The sequence below is a fragment of the Canis aureus genome, chromosome 38 (assembly GCF_053574225.1).
Source record: "Canis aureus isolate CA01 chromosome 38, VMU_Caureus_v.1.0, whole genome shotgun sequence".
NCBI classification, from domain to species: domain Eukaryota; kingdom Metazoa; phylum Chordata; class Mammalia; order Carnivora; family Canidae; genus Canis; species Canis aureus.
The window spans coordinates 19,070,667-19,084,045 of record NC_135648.1 but is presented as its reverse complement, the minus strand read 5'-3'; the positions used below and the strand labels follow the sequence as shown (position 1 = coordinate 19,084,045).

The 13,379-nt window shown below is 34.5% G+C and overlaps 1 pseudogene; it reads left to right on the top strand.

The window, feature by feature from the left end:
- Window positions 1-7,888: 7,888 nt before the first annotated feature.
- LOC144307146 (elongation factor 1-alpha 1 pseudogene) lies at window positions 7,889-9,498 on the top strand (annotated as a pseudogene).
- The last annotated feature ends 3,881 nt before the right edge of the window (window positions 9,499-13,379 follow it).

Sequence of the window (13,379 nt, the reverse complement as noted above, 5' to 3'; positions counted from 1 at the left end):
AATGCAAAACCATGAATTAAATCACAGAAAATAGATTCCAGTTGTAGAAGGCAAAATCAATATACCAATAAATAACATTCAAAGGAGTTTTGTATTCATATACATGAATACATACATTAAAAGGCTAAAAACACAGGTCTATGATAAATTCTAGGGAAATAAATTCCTTCAATAAAGTTCAACTATGATTATTTAAAATATTTCAAAGACGGTAAACTGACATACAGAAAACACCTTGAAAAAGAACAGTAAGTTGATATATAGATATATGTGTATTTATATATTAAATATGTATTTCTATTCAAAGTATATATTATATATTATCAATCTATTCTCTTTAAAAGGTTTATACAAATAATAATAAAATTCAGCACTAATTATTTTTTAATTACTTTAAAAACATTAACTGTAATGGTATTAATTACATGTGTATATATATTTAAATAAAACATATTTATAAGATGCATATGTATGCTATTAATAATCCTACCTATTCTGATAAAAGCTCTTACCTAAGTAGTAATCAATTTAATATTTGTTATTATATTCACATAATAGAAATCACAAGAATTTATTATGTCATTTGGTTTAAAATTAAGCTACATAACTGAGTAAGTTCCTTATATACATGTTACCATAAAAACAAAGATCGGAAATATATTCAACAATAAGTGTGCAGACAGGTCCTCTGAGAAAAGAGTTAAAAGTTTACATCAAGTATAAAAAATATGAAAAATCTTACCTTCTCTTAGAAAGGTTGAATAATGTGAAGATGTGAATTTGATTGACATCCCCATATGAATTAAATGTACTTATAATAAAAAATACCCATTTTTGTTGTTTTATTGTGTTCTGTTTGGGGAATTTCATAAGGTGATTCTGAATTTCATTAAGAAAACATTAAGCAGGAAAAAATTCTAGAAATATCTTTAAAGAGAATAGTTATAGTAAAGAGTGGGCCCAGAAATTTTGTGAAAATGTATATTAAACTACAGTAAAATGAACAGTTTACTACTGGGATACAAAGACACTAACAGGAAAAAAAATTAAGAGACTATGAGAACTGATTAGTCTAGATATAGATCAAAATACATAAAAAAATTATAGTGTATGAAGGTGGCATTTCTTTTCAGAGACAAATGATGCTTTCACAAATTAACATAGTAATTGGGAAGGAAGGAAGATCAAAAGAAAAGAAGGGAGAGAGGGAGGAAGGTAGAGGGAGGAGGAGGCTGAAGGAGGTCAGGAGGGAGGACAGAAGACTGATCAATAATTAGTGCTTAAGGGATCCCTGGGTGGCGCAGCGGTTTGGCGCCTGCCTTTGGCCCAGGGCGCGATCCTGGAGACCCAGGATCGAATCCCACGTCAGGCTCCCGGTGCATGGAGCCTGCTTCTCCCTCTGCCTGTGTCTCTGCCTCTCTCTTTCTCTCACTGTGTGCCTATCATAAATAAATAAAATTAAAAAAAAATAATTAGTGCTTAAAACAAAATAAATCCCAAATATACCAGCATTTTAGCATACACGCACAAAAAACTGTGTATATACTAGGTAAAAAAAAAATTGAACTTTCATTTATATGTTTTGCTTTATAGTATGCAGTAGACAAGGTTTTGTGGAACATACAAGATCATTAAGGAAGTCACTGATAACAAAAGGCAGTTCAAAATGTCCACATAACAAAAACTAAACAAACTAGAAAAATTAATTCTGAGCTATAAAAATAGCAGTTAGCACCATTTATAAGCAAAATAACAATAACACAAGAACAAAATGGACATGAGGCATGGCATACACAGAAAAAAATATAAATGAACAAAAAATACATAAAAGGAGTTTCAGGCTGGTTCACTATAAAAAAAAAAATGCAGACCAAATTAACAATGGTAAACCATTTTCCAGCTATTAAAGAAAATGTTTTATGATATCAACAAGAGTCTTCTCTGATAAAATCCTGTTGTGATTTCAAAAGTTAGTTCAGGGGCACCTGGGTGGCTTAGTGGTTGTGTCTGCCTTTAGCTTAGCTCATGATCCCAGGGTCCTGGGATGGAGTTCTACATGGGGCTCCGCACAGGGAGCCTGCTTCTCCCTCTGCCTATTATCTCTGCCTCTCTCTGTGTGTCTCTCAGGAAAAAAGAAATACAATCTTAAAAAAAAAAATAGTTCAAATATCTTGTCAAGTCAATTTAATATGTACCAAAATTTAAAATAAGTGTATTCTTTTAGCTAATTCCACTGCTAGATCCCTACTCCCAGTCTACTATACATACTATCAAAAGCATTTGAAGATATGATATTCATAACTGCAATGTCCTCAAAATGGAAGTTACTTATTAGGCAAGCACAGTGAACTAAATTATTAAATAGTTGATAATAAGAATGAGAACTCTGTCATACATGACTACTCTTCTTTTCCTGTTCACAAAGAATCCACAGCCAGTCCTGTAGATGCCAGTGTTGAGTATTAGCCTGAATGTACCCACTCCTCCATTTCTACTCCCACAGCATTGTCCAAGCCAGACCTACTACATAACCTGGACTTTCTATAGTCCATTTTTTAAGCATTGATCAGAGTGATTTTTTAAAGGTAAATAAAATCATATCATTCATTTAAAAGGCTCTAATCATGCTGATAAAACTGGTCTCCCTACTATCCTCAAAGCCTCACATGACCTGGCTTCTGCTTCTCTTTCCACTGTACTACCTACCAGGTTCTGTGACAGCATGAAATTTGTTCCCTGTTCTACACACAATTCCCAACACGTAGTTGTTGTTCCATAAAAATCTACATAATTAATAAACTTTAGTCTCTTCTGTGCCATTTTGCACAAATACACTCACATGTTTCTCACTCATACTAAGCTCATTTATACCTTAGGCATTTTTGTATAAGCTGTGACTTCTGCCTTAGGTGAAACTTGTATATGTAACTTCTCTTATAGTTTAGGTCCAAGTTTAAATGTGTCTCCTCAAAGAGACCTTTCTTGACAACTCAATTAAAATAGCCCCAGGCCAACTGATCAAATCACATCATACAACTTTGCCATGTTATTATCATTTGTTAATATTTTAAAGTTTTGATGGGTTATGGGTTTAGGAGATAGCATTTGGAGCATGCTCATTTAAATACTTGAGCAGCCCTTTCATCCATATAACCATTCATCCAAAAATACTTATTGAGCAAGTAAATATGACAGTCACTCTGGTCCTTACAATAAAGCAGCTAATGAAACAAAATGTCCCTGTTTTCTTGGAGTGTATGTTCTAGAGGATGGAGAAAGACAATAAACACATTTTTAAAAGTAAAATAGAACACATTAAAGTTGTGAAAGCATCACATTTGGGAAAACAATTTTTAATATGGAGTCAGAGTAAGCCTTATTGATAAAATTACAGTATAGGTAAAATCAACATTAATTCTTAGGAATTTTGGAATTAATCTTGTGGACATTTGTGATTCCTCAAGAAGAGCCAGGGCTCAAGGCAGAACACCCATATTCAAATTCCCGAATATCAAATGGAATATAAGCAAATTGTTAATGAGGCTGCTGAGAAGTAAAATAAAATAAAAATGTAAATTGTTCATGAATTATCCATGCTATTCTGAGAAGGAGCATTGAAATTTGTGAGAGTCTTAATGGGAAATCTAGTAATATTTTCACCATCTTTTGCTTTCCTGAGAATTCTCCACTAAAGTTACAGAAGAACAAAATATGATGGATTATAATTTTATAGTTAAAGGTATATTGTGTGAGTGAATCTTTAATTTTATGAATCCTGGATTTGGCATATTGATTCATGAAGGGAAGTATGGTAAATGTGTGAAGTAACAGCCTCCAAGGAATCCTCTCTCTCTGATTCTATGCTTTTGTGTTGCCCCTTTTCTTACACTGAATCTGTGCTTGGCCATGTAACTTACTTTGGCCAGTGTGACATCAGCAAAAACATTGTTTTTTTTTTTTTTTTTTTTTTTTTTTACTTTTTTAAACAAATTTATTTTTATTGGTGTTCAATTTGGCCAAACTGTGGAAGGAGCCTTGGTGTCCATCAAAAGATGAATGGGTAAAGAAGATGTGGTTTATGTATATAATGGAATATTACTCAGCCTTTAGAAAAGCAAAAACATTGTAATCAAGAGCTTGAAAAGAAACGTTGGGCCCTATCTCAGAGAGCTGCTATGAAGCCCAACCTAACCTGCTGTAGGTACTTGACCCAGCAAACAGTCATCATGAACTGCTAGACATGGGAATAAAGTATCTTAGATTGCCCACTCTCAGTGGAGCTGCCAAATGATTGCAGTCTGACCATCCACTACTGAAAGCCCAAATTTCTGACACAGAGAATCATGAGTAAATAATGCATTTTATTATTTAAGCCACAACGTTTTGAAGTGATTTATTACATGGTAGTAGATAACTCATACAACAGGAGACTGGGAGATTTAGGGACCTGTACATTTTAAAATTTGATTAATCTCTCTTATACTCTATAGTCTCTTTCATTAAGCTACAATTATACTGTACGTAAATAAAACCCAGTCTTATATACTTAAAAATGTCCTCATTTCTTCGTCAATATAGTGGCCCAAGGTGTCACATTCAGAGAGAAGAAATTTCAAAACAGCATGTCCTGCATAATTAATGATCTCTAAAACAACAATCAACTTCATCATCATAAGCTTGGGAAAAAGAAGTTCATTTATTTTTGAAAGAGAGAGAGAGATAGAAAGAGAATGGGTGGTGTGGGAGAGAAATAAATGTAGAAAATCCTCAAGTGGGTTCCACATTTCCTAGCAATATAAATCTTGACTCATCCTCCAAAATGGTAAACATTGACTGCCTCATTCTCCCTTAAATTCTTTTTTTAAAAATTCAGAGAAAGACTGAGTGTGATATTATAGCACAACTCTTTAGTTATCAAATAGAAGGGAGAAAGGAAAGAGATTCACAGCAAATTGCACTATTTCCTTCTGTTTCCCCAATGACACTTAATTTTCTCATTCTCTTGAGACAGAAAGATTCTAGTTTTACCACTGTCAGGTGTTTGGATTTTACTGAAAACCTCATTTGAACTAATTGTGTTCTCTCACTGAAATTTCTGGATGTTCCAGATTCACACATTTATTCAGTCCCACAAAGCAGGTGATGAGATCTTGTGTTAGCAGCAGGAAGTTTACTGAGCTCATTGTTATAGGGCCTTAATGCTAATAGCTAATTCCACTTGTGGTGCCACTAGAGTAAAGTCTGTTGCTATCTCCTTTTTGGGAAGTGATTAGTATTCCCAAGTACACTGATTATGGAGAGTTACCTTCTTCATCTAGATGAGTGGAAATAAGGCTTTTTTAGCTGTAGAATTCCTCCCCCCAAAAATCTCTTTTTGGCTTTGGTCTACACCTATCCATTAATCAATTTAGAAGTAAAAGTTCTTAGAAATACTAGAAAGAAATATGCTTTTGAATACTTTACTTGAATAGTTTACTTACAAAAATATATTCCTAAAACTCATTTGTAAGAAAAAAATGAAATTAGATAAGCAGCAACTAATGACATCCCTTATGAGAAGCAAATTAATATTGCTTTGTTCCAGAGAGTTGACATTCAAAATGGGATGTCAGGACCAGGAACATCAGTATCACCTAGGAGCTTTTAGAAATGCAGACTCTCAGGACAAAATCTAAATGTCCTAAAGCAGAACCTGCATAGTAAGATCATCAGGCTATTCCAAGCACACTGAGGTTTGAGAGGCAGAGCCACAACATAGGGCTTTCATCATTGCTATGAAAGCAAACTGGCAAAAAAATTTATAATAGCAAGTATTTAGAATTTGTGTTATTTAGAATACATGCTAAACATAAGTACTGGAAGACAAAAATTTTCCAAAATACAATGATTTAAAGTAAATAAAAGTTCACTTCTTAGCATAATAGCCCTTAGGTAAGTGGTCCAGGACTGGCAGAGACCTTTCTATCACACTGATCTTGCAATTCAGAAGGGAAGTGATGACTTAAACCAGATTCATATTAAGAGAAATTGTCAGAAAGTTGTCATAATCTGGATATATTTTGAAGAACTCAGAGATGACATCCCCTGAAGAACTGGATGTCAGTTGTAAGAGAAAGAAAAAAACAACAAAAAAGTCAAAGATGACTGAAAAACTGGAAGAAGAATGCAGCTTCTATTTATGAAGTAGAAAAAAACAGAGTGAAATAGAAAAAGTTATTTTGGGAGGAGGGGGAGTGAATAAAAAATTTGTTTTTGGACAAGTTAGGTTTGATATGCCTATTAAGCATCCAAGTGGAGATGTCAAGCAAGATATGCATGTAAAGTTCAGGGGAGAAGTGTGAGTTGAAGATATAAATTGGTGAGTCTTCAGGGTATAAATCTTTTTCAGGCAAACTATGGGATTAAGTCACCATGCATGTGAATAGAGAGAGCAGAAGAATCAAAAACTAAGTCCTGGGGCATTCCAACATTGAGAAGTCAGAAAGGTGAAGAAGACCTAATAAATAGACTTACAAGAAGCTACTGATATAAGATGATAACCAAGAGAGTAAAGTGTTACGGAATCCAAGGGACAAAAGTGTTTTAAGTAGAAAAGAGTGATTACTGTGGCAATTCAGTATCTTAGTCTATTGGGGCTGTTACAAGAAAAATATCACAGACTGGGTAGTTCAAACAATAAACATTTCTTTCTTATAATTTTAGAGTCTAGGAGCTCCAAGTTCAAGGCATCAGCAGATTTAGTGTCTAGCTTGCTTTCTAGTTCATAGCCACTGTCTTTTCTATAAACTCCCTCGGTGGAAGGAGCAAGGAAGGTTTCTTAGGCTTCTTTCATGAGGGTACTAATCCTATCAGGCCCCACCTCCTAATACCATCTCATTTGGTGTTAAGATTCTAACATGTGAATTTTGAGAGTACAGTATTCAGACCACAGTATGCAGGTAAGAAGATATCTTTGAAATCTTTTCAGCAGACTTCCACTTCTACTAATGGTGGACTGGATAATTTGCTCAAGCCCTTTTACTAAACACATGAGAAAGCTGGAATTACATATATATAATTATATAACATATATATATATATATATTTTTTTCTATGCAGAAAGCTAACAAGAGAAGAAAGACCCATCTGATCAATCTCTAGAAAAGGTTTATGAAAGTATTATGGAATTTGGGACTCTTCCTCTGTGGTGTTGTTAATTTTGATGGTGGGATGGCATGACAGAAAGGCTAAGTATTCCTTTAACAGAATTTCTGTTTTAAGACAAAGGCATTGGTTGGTATCCAAGGCATACCAAAGCAGTGTGGATGGATGCTACTTGTCTTCACATAGAATTGGGATTGTGAAGATCTATAATTATTCTACTACTAAAATAATATGTCCACAGTAGAATATATAAGGTAGGTAATACAAAATGAAAAGTAAAAACTATAAAGAGAAAGAACTGATTAGTATAAAAGAACTGGAAGTGCACAGGCCAATGGCATGCACTGAGCTGTCTCACTGTCTATGACCGTATGCATCTGGTAGAAACAAAAATAAATCTTTTCAGAAGGAAAATAACACAATTCTGGGCCTCAAATAATTTCTACAGACAACTTTTCAAATATAATATCTGTCAAACAATAAGAATTATCAGGAATGTGTGGATAACAACAGCAATGATACAAAAATAAAGAAAAATCGGTATGAAAAATCTTAGAAGTACTCTAGATATTAAGTTTATCAAATATAGACAAAAAATGTAAAACACACATTAAAAAATCTAAACTATAAAGAGATGAAAAAATACAAAATAAAATTGATGAATAAATAGAATAAGAGAAGGAATTGAATAATAATGCAAATGCATATTAAATTATTTAAGATGGCTTTTTCACAATGGGTTTGCCACCAGAACACAGGTGTTGTGAAAACCACCGCTAAACCTCAACCAAAATGGGAAAGGAAAAGATTCACATCAACATCGTCGTCATTGGACATGTAGATTCGGGCAAGTCTACCACTACTGGCCACCTGATCTACAAATGTGGTGGGGTCGACAAAAGAACTATCGAAAAATTTGAGAAGGAGGCTGCTGAGATGGGAAAAGGCTTCTTCAAGTATGCCTGGGTCTTGGATAACCTGAAAGCTGAATGTGAACGTGGTATCACCATTGATATCTCCCTGTGGAAATTCGAGACCATCATTGATGCCCCAGGACACAGAGACTTTATCAAAAACATGATTCCAGGCACATCTCAGGCTGACTGTGCTGTCCTGATTGCTGCTGCTCGTGTCAGTGAATTTGAAGCAGGGTCTCCAAGAATGGGCAGACCCGTGAGCATGCCCTTCTGGCTTACACACTGGGTGTAAAACAACTAATTGTTGGTGTTAACAAAATGGATTCCACTGAGCCACCCTACAGCCAGAAGAGATACGAGGACATCGTTAAGGAAGTCAGCACCTACATTAAGAAAATTGGCTACCACCCCGACACAGTAGCTTTTGTGCCAATTTCTGGTTGGAATGGTGACAACATGCTGGAGCCAAGTGCTCACATGCCTTGGTTCAAGGGACGGAAAGTCACCCGTAAAGATGGGAATGCCAGTGGAACCACACTGCTTGAAGCCCTGGATTGCATTCTGCCACCAACTCGTCCAACTGCTAAGCCCTTGCGTCTGCCTCTCCAGGACGCCTACAAAACTGGTAGTATTGGTACTGTTCCAGTGGGCCGAGTGGAGACTGATGTTCTTCAGCCTGGCATGGTGGTGACCTTTGCTCCGGTCAATGTTACAACTGAAGTCAAGTCTGTTGAAATGCACCATGAAGCTTTGAGTGAGGCTCTTCCTGGGGACAATGTGGGCTTCAATGTCGAGAACGGATCTGTCAAAGATGTTCATTGTGGCAATGTGGCTGGTGACAGCAAAAATGACCCACCAATGGAAGCAGCTGGTCTCATGGCCCAGGTGATTATCCTGAACCTCCAGGCCAAATCGGTGCTGGATATGCACCTATGCTGGATTGTCACACAGCTCACATTGCTTGCAAGTTTGCTGAGCTGAAGGAGAAGATAGATCGTCGTTCTGGAAAAAAGCTGGAAGATGGTCCCAAGTTCTTGAAATCTGGGGATGCTGCCATTGTTGATATGGATCCTGGCAAACCTATGTGTGTTGAGAGCTTCTCTGACTATCCTCCTCTGGGCCGTTGTGCTGTTCGTGACATGAGACAGACGGTTGCTGTGGGTGTCATCAAAGCAGTGGACAAGAAGGCAGCTGGAACTGGCAGAGTCACCAAGTCTGCCCAGAAAGCTCGGAAGGCTAAATGAATATTATCCCCAATACCTGCCACCCCAGTCTTAACCAGTGGTGGAAGAACGGTCTCATAACTGTTTTTGTCAATTGGCCATTTAAGTTTAATAGTAAAAGACTGGTTAATGATAACAATGCACCGTAAAACCTTCAGAAGGAAAGGAGAATGTTTTGTGGACCATTTGGTTTTTTTTTTGTTTTTTGTTTTTGTTTTTGTTTTTGTTTTGTGCGTGTGTGGCAGTTTTAAGTTTTTAAAATCAGTACTTTTTAATGGAAACAACTTGACCAAAACTGTCACAGAATTTTGAGACCCATTAAAACAAAAGTTTAATGAGAAAAAATAAAAAAGAAATAAATTATTTAAGATGATGATAAAGCTATGTATAGAGAGAAATGCATATGGTTAATTCATATTTATTTAAAAATAAGAGGTAAGTCAGAAGCTAGAAGATAACATGGAAGAAAATATGGACAATGAAGTATGCAGAAAAAATTTTATGGAAAATGCAGAAAATGCAGTGAATATAGTCTACATGTATAATTGAAATTTTAGATAGAGAAGGTAGTAGTACTGGATCATAAGTTGAAAAAATAAATGCCTGAGAATTTTTCTGAAACTTAAAAAATACATGAAATTGGAAATTTAAGTGTATCTATGAACCCCAAGATGGGTTTGATATAACTAAAAAGAAACCCATCCAAAGGATAGAAAGTAAAACTATTTAAACCTAATGGGTAAAAATAAAGAAAAAAAATCTTCAAAGCTATTAGCTCCAACAAATCCATATGGCAAAGACAAGTCTAAGAGAAAAATGACCAGGAGACTTGGACTAGTATTTTCTACAGAACATGGAATGTGTATATTAAAAAAGTTCTGACCTTCACTGATAATTAGGAAAATGAAAATTATAAAGCCACAGTGAGATAACCACTCTGCACCTACAAGATTGACACAAATTTACAAGAAAGATTTAAAAGATCTACTGGAAAAGCAATGGGGAAACTGCTATCCCATATCCTTTACTGCTGTTCCATACTAATAATGAGAGTATAACTACTCTACAAATCACTTGGGCACCGTCTACTACAACAGTTCTCAAAGTATGGTCCTGAGATCAATGGAGAGTTCCTGAAACATTTTTATAAGGTCTATGGATAAAGAATATTTTTATAATTCTAAGATGCGATTTTCTTTCTTCACTCTCCAAAGCTTATAAGCATACAGTGAAGTTTTCCAGAGGCTACACGATGTGTGACATTTCAACAGATTGAATATGCAGAAAACAGTTGTGAGAACCGACCTATTTTTATCAGAAACAGGAGTGAGACATTGATGGATTTGCACAAAGGTAAAATAATGCCAACTATTCCCTATTCTATTTCTTTGGAAAATAATATTTTTTAACAAAAAATATATTATTTGTGTTCACATACTATTATTTAAAAATAAATATATAAAAATTAAATATTCTTATTTTAATGTCTAATACAGTAACTGTCAATATCAAATGCAATATTAATACAGAAAAAAATAATCCACATAAACTGAAGTTCTTTGATTCTTCAGTAACTTTTAAGAACACAAAGGAGTTCAGAGATGGAGAATGTGGCAACTGCTGAATTATCAAAACTGAACTATCTACCTAAAAGCAAGGCATACACAGTCACCAAGAGGTATTTTTGTGTAGCTGAAATACAGATATGTTACTGTCATCAAGAGACAGATAAATAAATAAACAAACAAACAAACAAATAATAAATAAATACATACATACATACATACATAAATGAAGCAAGCTATGCACACAAAGTCAAGTACTATAAAAATGAGCAGATGACAGATATAGGCAACAACATAGAGGAATCATACAAAAAGAATTGAATGAAAACCACAGACTTGGGGCCTCTGGATGGTGGTCTCCTTAAGTTTCCAACTCTTGGTTTCCATTCAGGTTGTGATCTCAGGGTAGTGAGAACGAGCCCCAAGTTTGTCTCCACACTCAGGGCAGAGTCTGGTTAACACTCTCACTCCCTCTCCTTCCCCTCCCTGCACCCCCCTCACTTTCTCTCTCTCTAAAAAAGAAGTAAATCTTTTTAAAAAGAAAAGAAAAACACAGACAATATTTACCCTCTGATACCATTTATATAAAACTCAGAATCATTTCAAATTAAGTAACAATGTTTTGGGATTTATACTTAAGTGGAAAAAATGTAAAGAAAAGTGAGGAAAGAACTGCTCTATATGAATGAATGAATGAATGAATGAATGAATGAATGAATGTCTGGTAGTGTACTTAGTGTTACTTAGGATGCTTTGTGGGACAGGAATAGGAAGAGATGAATAATTGGAAAGGAATTGAAGCAAGACTTGGAGATGTTTGCAATGTTCCATTTATTGACTTCAGTGGTTCACACAGATGTTTTCTTTGTTACAAACCATCAAAATACACATTTCTATAAAGATTATTACTGGGATGTTTATCATAATTTAAAATGGCAATTTTGAAAATTGGAAAAAATAATTTAAAAAGAAGCAAAGAGTTGCATGCAATATCATCAGAAACAGAACGATTTTCATTGCTGTTTTGATACTTTGCATAATAATAGAAATTTGAAATACATGCTTTGACATGTCACAATATCAAAAAGTAAGAAATATTTTAAAAGAGTGATAATAGTGGGATAAGTGGGAAATGTTAGAAGTATTTATTGCTTTCCTGTTGAATTCTCAGAAAAAACCTTTCTAACTTCAAAACTATAATATTTGCATGAAAAAAATTAACTTTAACATTTTAGCATACACATATTATTTTCCAAAGACATGATTTTCTCTCAGGAGGAAAGACCCTCCAAGCCAATGAATCAGAACTTGGACTTCAATCTCCACAAATCACAACATTTATAAATGAAATGTGTTAATATTTACACCATATGGTAGTACTTACATACAACTCTAAGATGCCAAAAATATGGCATATTAAAATATTCTAAAAATGTAGAAATATGTGCTATTCCTATTAGATGTTCAGAGGGGTAAAAAGTAGCTTTGATTCTTTCATTTTCTTCTTAATAAAGTCATTTTGATTGAATAAATCTTTTTGCTCCCTGTGGTTAAGCATTTAATAAGATTGTAATGTCATAAAAAATCAATTTCTGCATGTTTTTAACACTTTGAATGCACAATGAACTCATTTTCTTTCCTCTCTCTTAGGCAAAATAAGTAAGTCAAGAGAATCAGAATAAAGTATACTGTAAGGAAAGCATGAACACGTAGGAGATAAAGGACAGTTTCTTGGATAATCAAGGTAATATTTAGGTTTTAAGAAGCAACGTTGCAGATGATGATGCACAACCATAAAAGACAATATGTATTAAGAATATTCAATTAATGCCATTTTTCAAGTAGGGCTTTAACTCTAACATACTAAAATATTGGTCCTACATCACATTGCTATGTAGCAGGTCTTGGATAAGAACTTTATGTCTGGATGAATTTGAGTTTTATGCCCTGGCTACCTTGAGCCAAGTAAGATAATACAGTTACAATTTTCTCGAGTCTCATTCTCTTTGAAAAAGTCAGATAACTGTAGTCCCAGTGTCATGATGACAGTTGAATGACATCAGACTGAAGAATAAGAATTACAAATCCGAAAGGAGGTTAGTAATCCGTTGTTTACAAATCCAGTATCTCAGTATGGACTAGAAAAACGTGGCTCCTTTAAATCAAACTTATCTAAAAAGTCAATCCACATTAGCACAGAGCACTTTACACAAAACACATACACCAAAACATTAATTATTTAAAGGCAGATCTTCCTTACGTCTTAATTCAATTAGGGAAACCACAACTACAGCTACAGTTTCATGACAGGGATTATTTTATATACTAACAAAGTGCTTAGAAAGGCAGGAAAAAAAACAAACAAACACTGATTTCAGAAGCTTACTTTTCAATCCATGAATTCACCGTTTGCAAGAAACACAATTAAAGTTTTTATTAATGAATGAACTTCACAAGCATAAAGTGAATTTTTAAAACTTCTCTAGCCACATTCAGAGCACATTCTCTCTAAAGAGTAAGAGGGTATCCTG